The sequence below is a fragment of the Microtus oregoni genome, unplaced genomic scaffold (genome assembly GCF_018167655.1).
Source record: "Microtus oregoni isolate MIOR12 unplaced genomic scaffold, Mior012 000015F_ref0000493, whole genome shotgun sequence".
Classification (NCBI taxonomy): domain Eukaryota; kingdom Metazoa; phylum Chordata; class Mammalia; order Rodentia; family Cricetidae; genus Microtus; species Microtus oregoni.
This window is the reverse complement of record NW_024543074.1, coordinates 40699614-40705613: the sequence shown is the minus strand read 5'-3', so window position 1 is coordinate 40705613 and position 6000 is coordinate 40699614.

Sequence of the window (6000 nt, the reverse complement as noted above, 5' to 3'; positions counted from 1 at the left end):
TCAAGACACACCTACACACACACACACACACGAGTGCACACACTTATTTCATGGCCATCATCTCCATGAGTTCAAGGCAAACTTAGACGATATAAGACCCTAACATAAACAGACAAGAAACACACATGCATCTGTGTGTGGTGTACATATTCTTAATCCTAGCATTCAGGATGCTGAGGCAGAAGGATTTTGAATTCTAGGCTGACTCTGGGCTACACAGCCAATCCCTATCACATGTGCAAACACACATGTATGCATTGTTTAGAAAACTCAGTTTTGAAGTGGCTTGGGCCCCAGCAGCTCCCCTTCCTGCCCTACTCAGAGCACATCCCTTTCTCAGCTGCCTCTGAGTCCCTTTCTCTGCCCCAGCATCTTGCTGCCCTGTTTTCTGTTTGTGTTCCCTGCCACCCACTCTTCACTCTCTCAGTAACACACTGTTTCCTTGAACCACTCTATCCCATAACACACAAGCCTGATGCAGTGCCCTCATGATGCCCAGTGCTGCGGAGCTCTCATGATGCCTGGGGCCAAGCACAGTGGCAGGCCCTGTGGAGGGCGAGGCATCTGTGCCTTTGGGCTGTTCGGCTTGCCACAGGGCATTTTGTTTAGGGTTTCCTGGAGAACTCTGCACCCCTCCATAAGGTCGCCGTGCCTTCAAGATTGCTTGCCTTTGTACTTTGCTTATTTTCAAGAAACTCTTAGCTCCTTCTATATCTTTCCAGAAAATTCCCAAGCATCTTTCAGGACTCACCCAAGCATCACCGACTCTGTGACCTCTTCCACTGGCTCTTAACAGGATCAAAGGTTCCTTCCTCAGGGCTCTCAGCAACCTTTACTATCCTCCAATCAAACGCATCACACCATTTATCTTTGGGTCCTGATGCCTAGGTCACGGGCTCGTCCACAGCTTTAGTTTGATGAACCGGAGAATGAATGACCCAAGGTCTTCTCCTCTGGTATTAGCCCATTCGTTTGGTTGCTCAGAAGATGAAGAAATCAATTTGTCACTCTGCTCTGAGGATTAGTTCCGCTTCAGTCAACTATGGGTGCTGTGGTGTACAGACAGGAAGAAGTCAGTGAGCCTGAAGGGGAGAGGAGGAACTGGAACCAGAGCCTAGAGAGGGAGACAGGGGGACTTTAGCTGTGACTACTTAAAGGAAGGACCTTGACAGCAAGAGAGCTGTTTGAGACATTCCGGCACCATTCTTTCTCTCCCCCTCTGAATCCTCTCCCTGGCTACTCTGGGTCAAGTCTATTCAGAGCAAACAGATATACGACTCTATCTCCCCCTCCATGCCCCACCAAGTTCTATCTGGTCTATAGCAGAGGATAGCCTCAAATTCAAAGCAATCCCCCTGTTTCTGCCTCCAAAGCCCAGAGATTACAGGTGGGAACTAACACCCGTGACTTCTAAAGATGTATCTCCACTCCTGCAGGAGCATTGAGAGGCTACGCTGGAGCTGAGCTGGATCCAATCCAGTCCACGCCTCTCAGTGGGCTCATAGTCAACACTCGAGGCAGTCAGAAACCAAGGGTCATTTTTTTCCTCCACAGACTTGAACCTCACAGTTTAGATGGTCCTTCCAGGAGGCCTGTGCTCATCCCGGGACCAATCACTGTAAGAAGAATGTTGTAACCAGCTGATACAGCAGTTGAGGGTGGGGTCACTTCTGACCCAGCCTCTGAACTGGGAGAGGACTCGTGGATGTCAGGAAACTGGTGGATTTTGCTCAACAGAACAGAAAGACCCATATCCCGGACTGCAGTGACGCAACACCCAGAGCACTTCCGGGAGAATAGACTGGGGAGGAAGCGCCCAGACTGTAGTAGTAAGGAGTGGAACTGCTCTTCCTGTGAGCCTCAGTTTCCCAAACATGGAATTTAACTTTCTGTGGCTCTGGCTCTTACAAGCTGGTCATATTATTCTTCGTGTTTTGTTTTGTTGCTTTGTTGGTTTGTTTATAAAAACCTGGTCACTTGTAGCCCAGGCTGGCCTGGAACTTGCTAAGATGACCTTAAACTCCTGATCCTCCCATCTTCACCTCCCAAGTACCTGCACACACAACTACAGCCAGTTTATCCACCAAATTATTGGACCAGTAAATTAAGATGAGAGATGCCTAGCCCTATTTCAGGGCTCATTCTTCGTGGTTAGATCCAAGCTGATCAACCTGGACTCCCTGAAGTTTGCTGGCAGGTGCCTAGTAGAATGTCAGATGACCTGCATAGACAACAAACAAACAAACAAATAAGAACAACAAAAACCCCACAGAGTTGCCTAGGCTTTAATTTGCTATAGAAAGAGGGCAGTAGCCCGAGGAAGGCTTTATCAGGGCTTTAGAGAGCCTGACTTGTGTGCAGGGCTGAGCACGGTGAGCCTACCGAACGGCCAATAGATTCAGCGTGTTCAAGCCTCTCATAGGGCAGAAGCGCTGACTGAGCAGATTTACTCTCTAGGGAGACTCAGATGCCTAGAGAGACCCCTCTGCCCCACATCCACTACCCATCTTCCATTTTTCCTTTCTTCCTTTGTACAAAGGGAAAAATAATTAGGGACTGGAGATATGGCTCGGCAATTAAGAGCGCTGCCTGTTCTTGCAGAGAACCCTGGGATGAGTTTCCAGCACACACGAAGCACCTCGTATTCGGCTGTAACTCTAGTTTCCTAGGGAATTTGGTCTTGGGTAATATAATAAAGCAAGCTGAGAAAACTGGACAGCAAGCCAGTGAGCAGTATTCCTCAATGATCTTTGCTTCCAGTTCCTGCCTCTAGGTTCCTGGCTTGGCTTCCGTTGGTGATGGACTGTAACCTGTAAGTCCAACACACGGTTTCCTTTCCGAGCTGCTTTTAGTTCGTGTCCTATTACAGCAATAGAGAAACAGAATAGGACAGAGTGCTTCGCTTGTGTGTGTGTGTCTGCACACGGTGTAGGCAGCTGGTGTCCTCAGAAGTCAGAAGAGGGAGTCAGATCCCCTGGAACTGGAATTCCTGATGTTGTGGGTTGTCATATGGGTGCTGGGAACCGAATCCTCTATTAGAGCAGTAAATGTCTTGAACCGCTGAGTTAGTTATCCAGTTCTGACTGGTTGTTTTTTGTTTTGTTTTGTCTTGTTTTTGTGTGTGTGTGTGTGGGGGGGAGGTAGGGAGGGAATCTTACATAGTCTGCCCTCCCTGTTTAGTCCAGGTTGGCCTTGAACTTCAAATTGTCCTACCGCCACCTCCCAAGTGCTCCTAAACACGGACCAAGCCCGGCTGAGGAAGAAATGGGAGCTTGAATCTGCTTAAGGACTTGACAAGATTAAAGAGTGCTGGAAAAAGACTGACCTCACCTCACCTCAAGGACTTCATGTCCCTTCGCTTAGAGCTTGGCTGCACCAGCCTGGTTCTGCAGCAGGGCTTCTGAAGGCAAGGTGAGGACACTCAGCCGGGGCTGTGTGCTGAAGGCTTGCACCTGTCACCCTCTTCACTGAGGGTTCCTGCTACTAGAACACCGAAGAGCCAACCATGAAACAAACTGCTCGTTAAAAAAGAAGCGAAAATAGGAAGGTGTAGATGAGCCCCTCATCTCCCTTCTGAAGTCAAGATCAGCCCTTCTCTGTGGGAGAATGTGGCAGGGTGTGAGAGGGCAAGAGGCCTGCCCCAAGGCTCTTAAAGAATGCTCTCTTTAGATCCTCCTACGGTGAAGGTGAAGGAGGAGATAAGCAGGTGCCTGAGCCTGCGGCAAAGAGGGCCGTGGACTGTGGTGAAATCACAGTGAGATAGAGAGTGGAAAAAAGCATTTTCAAAAGGATCCTTCTGGGAAGTCATGTTCTAGAAGGGACCTGGAGGTTGAGTGCCGGCTGGCCCCATGGGGAGATCTGGCAAGCAGCTGGCAGAAAAACAGCAAAGGCAGGGTCTCAGGGCCAGAAAAAGAGGAACAGGAAGAAGGTACCTGTAGCTAGTTCCAGGTGAGGAGGAGAACAAGGTGGGGGGAGGGGGGGCGGGTCAGAGCAGTACGACTTGCCCTGCAGCTGACCCGCCTGCTTCTAATCGCCTCCATGTTCCAGTTAGTGCTCAGTCTTCTTTCCACCCACACTGACTATGCTCATATTGGACAGCGTCTGCCGTAAGTCCATTGTGTGCACTATCTCATGTCATGGCTACTCCAGGCTTAGTGACATGGCTTGGGCTGGAAGTGACAGCTCCTGTGAGTTTCAGTTCGTGGCTAGTTCAGTTTTCCAGGGAAGTGGCATTTTCTTGGTGAGTAAAATAACCTCCCAGGAGCCCTCCTTCTGTCGGGTCCATCCCACATGGTAGAAAGTGATCAAAGAGACTTCGGATTAAAGCTGGCTTCTCCGACTGGAGTCCCCTTTGGGAAGGGCAGATTGAGCTGCCGAGAGCTTTGATCAACAAGTGACTTTGCTTCGTTGTGAGAAAGCTCAAATCCAATTTCCTGTGGGATACTCTAGGGAACTGGAAGAAGAGGGGGAGGAGAAAGACACTGAATGCATTCCTTCCCTGGTGACATTAGCAGCATGCTTCGCCCAGCCAGGAATTACTGAGTAGAACATCCAGTTGGGTCCTCAGCTTTACAAGATGCAGGGGACAGTGAACTGAAGTCCTTGGGTGCTTGTCACACGTTCCTCTGCAGGAAGAGACCTTGGTTTTCTGGTTAGCAGTAAAGGCAGGTGTTATGTGTTGGCCGAGATGGAGGTGCTCGTAGGAGACAAGGAGACGTTGCTTTTCTAAATGCTCAGGACTTGTGTTCTTGGCAGGGAGGCCCAGCCTTAGACCTGCTCCCTAGGAAAGACAAGCAGATGAAGACGAGGAGATTGCTGAGATGGAGGCTAGGGAAGCCATCTCAAGAGGTAGGACTTCTGGTCTGGTTCCTAAGAGAAAGAAGGGAACCCTACAAAATGTTGAGAGGAAGAGAGTTCTAGAAATTTGCAAAGACCCAGATCTGGTTTCCCTTCTGGTGTTATAATAGAACACTCTGACTGAAAGCAACTCGGGCAGAGGAGGGGTGTTTGGCTTATACTTCCAGGTTACAGTCTGTCACTGGAGGAAGTCAGTGTAGGGCCTCGCGAGAGGAATCATGGAAGAGGGCTCTCGCTCACTCTCTACCTCACACTCCCACCCCCAGGCTCATGTTCCTTTAGCTTTCTTATACAACTCAAGACCTCCTGCCTAGGGACTGCCCACTGTAGGCTGAGCCCTTCTATATCAATTAATAATCCAAATAATCCCTCCCAGACTCGCCCACCCGCTAATCTTATCTAAGCAGTTTTTCAGTCAAGAGTCCCCTGTCAGATGGCTGTAGGCTGTATCAAATTGACAAAACTATGTGGACAGACCCTGAGGTGAGGTTCTCAGGTGTGTATGTAAGGTATTAAAAATCAGGGCAACTAGGGAGTCTCACCGCTTAGTGTGTGTGTGAGCGCACCCGTGTGTGCTTGTGTGTGTGTGTACACATACACATGCATGTAGGGGTCAGAGGGCAACTTTAGTGTCATTTCACAAATGTCTTCCTAGTGGCCAGAGGGCTTCTAGGGATCCACACGTCCCCACCTCCCATTTCCCTGTCACTGGGACTATAAGCATGAGCTATTGTAATCCTAGCTTCTTATTTGGGTTCTGGGGATTAGAACTCAGGTACTCACGCTTGTGAGGCAAGTGCTTTGCTGCCTTAGCAGTATCCTCAGCCCTTTCATGGCTTATGCTAAGGTGAAGGGAAGCCACGATGTTTGTAGCAGGATCCGTAGAGCTGCTGCTAGCTATCCATGCTCAGGGGTGGAAACAGTGCTGTCTAAGCACACCAATGCTGCACACTCACGGCCGCACCAGACACAGGGTTCAGCATGACTCAATCCTGGGGAGTGATGGGAACAGCCCAGATGTCCATCAACAGATAACTGGATAAATGTGAGCATGACTTTTCCTGGGGAGACACGAGCAAATGTCTGTCACAGGCAGGACATTGACAACATACCAAAGAAATGATTCCACCCAAGTCCGGCTTA